Here is a 2,390-nt window from a genome sequence, read left to right as displayed (position 1 = left end):
CATAAACCGATTCATTATCTGAGTCTGTGTGACGAGAAGGTCTTCCAGGGTATGGGAAAGTTTTGGTTGGTTTTGAGGTGCATATTTCAAAATGCTATTTTAACTCACGTCTTTCTGGACTCTGTAATTGGAGCTTTCAACTGGAGATGTGCTGTTGGTAAAGATATTTACCTTGGCGCGATGAAGTTGCTTCCGGTGCGATTTCTACTTCATTTCAGCATAGATTGAGCAGCTAGTTAACCCTATGCGAACTTTAAAAAGAGATTTTACACCTGATTTTTAAAATAAGGAAAAATGCTGCTATTAACTCAATTCTGGCATATATGGACCTGGTCACGTTTTGAAGTCTACACATTTGACTAAACTAAATAGTAATATGGGAGACGACGTCGACTGCTTTGGTATCCGGGCAAAGTATGCGTGAAGTTGCTGGTGAGAAGGCAAGATTTACAGTCGATAGGCCATATTTTGAGGCAAGGATACAATCTCACTGCGTAGCATGCCATGCAATAAAATACGCTACTGCAAGATGGCTAATCAGTGGATTACCCTCGAACTATATAGGACAGAATATTGGAGGAATAGCACAAGCTTTTGGGAAAGTCTTAGAGGGGCTGAAATACACGGTCAGAAGCCAACAAGGGAAATGTGTATGTGTGGTAAACACGCTATACTTCACATAGGAGTTCATGGTAATCAGTGGCAAACCGGCAACATGATATTCATTTATTTTATCCAATATACGCTTATTTATTTCCGTATGTTCGTTTCTGGGGATGCACCAACTGTTTCCGTAGTGTAGTGGTTATCACGTGTGCTTCACACGCACAAGGTCCCCGGTTCGAACCCGGGCGGGAACACTCGGTGTGTGATTTTTTTCACATTGGTTAAGTTTTGAATACGGTTAATAATGCTAGCGAATTTCTATTTTCCAAAATTAACCCCTGACTAGAGGGTTAATAGGGATTTCTGAGACTCTCTAAAATGTCAAATTGGAAAACAAAAGTCGCAATAGGCGAATTGACAACTCCCCACTTACCCAGTAACCTGACCCACCGTTAGTCACTTTTTCCACATCCAGTGCATACATGGATAGTTGAAAATGAAGAAGATAATTTAGTAATTAAAAAGTCCGTAATTAGTAATTAATATCTCCAAGACATTGGTATAAGAGATAAAAAAAAACAATGGAAATTGGAAGCTCGTCGTTTTAAGTATGAGAGGTTTTGTGTATTTCTAATGAAGGTATACATATCTACGATAGATCCAACTGACTATCCACTTTAATGTGATTATGACATTCTACAAATGATACAAGTTTCATCAAACTTTTCAGTATCGCTCTGAATACTACGGTCTATACGGAAGGGGACCCAGAAATCAGGGTTAATTCGTGAGAGAGTTTGAGGGGGATTGTTTGACCTTAAAAAAGAACTTTAGAAATTGTCTTATCTACGTAGAAGAGAATCTGGTTGGAATTATATTAAACGTTGCTAAGGCTAAGGAGAGAAGAAAATGTTTACATATTTATCCTTATTTGTAAATTACCCCTTTACTACCCTACTTGTTGCTGGTTGATAGAAACCCTATTTTCTTATGTTGGCGATGTTCTAATTGACGTTCGTCATATCTTGGCTTGTTGAAGATGCCCGGGCTTTTCTCCCAACTGGTGGCTTGATAAGTTCCTCCAGTTGTTAATCGCTAACCATTATAGTTTTAATCTCCGCTAGTGGATGGAGGGTCACGTTTCCTTCGTAATACTGATTTACATTTACATAATTAAAACCGGGATGTCTGGAGTTCTTTATTAAGGCAGTCCTAGACCGGATACCGGTTGTTGATCATGATGATATTACTACATCTTTTTTGAAACTGACTGCAAAGCCCCCTACAGTTTTGTATTAGTATAGGCTAGTATATAAAGCATAATAGTTATAATAGACCAAATCTGCCTCTTTTGTACAAATTACCCAAAACATTGGATATCAATATCACACTAAAGTGGATGGTCTGACATACTACATACATAAGCATTGCAAACTAGGCGCAAATGGGGCATATGTACACTCAAACTTTCTCACGTCGGCAATAAAAAACCTTTCATACCTGGAACGTCGAATTTCTGGGTTTCGACTTGTGTAAATACTTAACATGAAAACGTAAAGTGCCTAATTGATTCAAGTGTATTCTAATACTTTTCATTTTCTGACTACCGTTTTCTTGATGGGATATTATCTCGTATGTTTATGCAGGCCGTGAGATATTAACGCCGTACCTCATGTATTGCTCATGCCTGAAAGACAGTATCAAACGGCATAGGTTTTGCCATTCGACCGCAGCATCCGCTTCAAGCATGATTGGAGTCAGTCATTTTTATTTCTATTTTACGC

At 38.5% G+C, this 2,390-nt stretch overlaps 1 non-coding gene across 1 annotated transcript; it reads left to right on the top strand.

The window, feature by feature from the left end:
* Nucleotides 1–787: 787 nt before the first annotated feature.
* On the top strand, nt 788–860 carry Trnav-cac. The gene has a single exon. It is a non-coding gene; the product is annotated as a tRNA-Val (tRNA).
* Nucleotides 861–2,390: the final 1,530 nt, after the last annotated feature.

Source organism: Hermetia illucens, chromosome 1 (assembly GCF_905115235.1).
Source record: "Hermetia illucens chromosome 1, iHerIll2.2.curated.20191125, whole genome shotgun sequence".
Lineage (NCBI taxonomy): Eukaryota > Metazoa > Arthropoda > Insecta > Diptera > Stratiomyidae > Hermetia > Hermetia illucens.
This window is presented reverse-complemented; position numbering and strand designations above follow the sequence as displayed.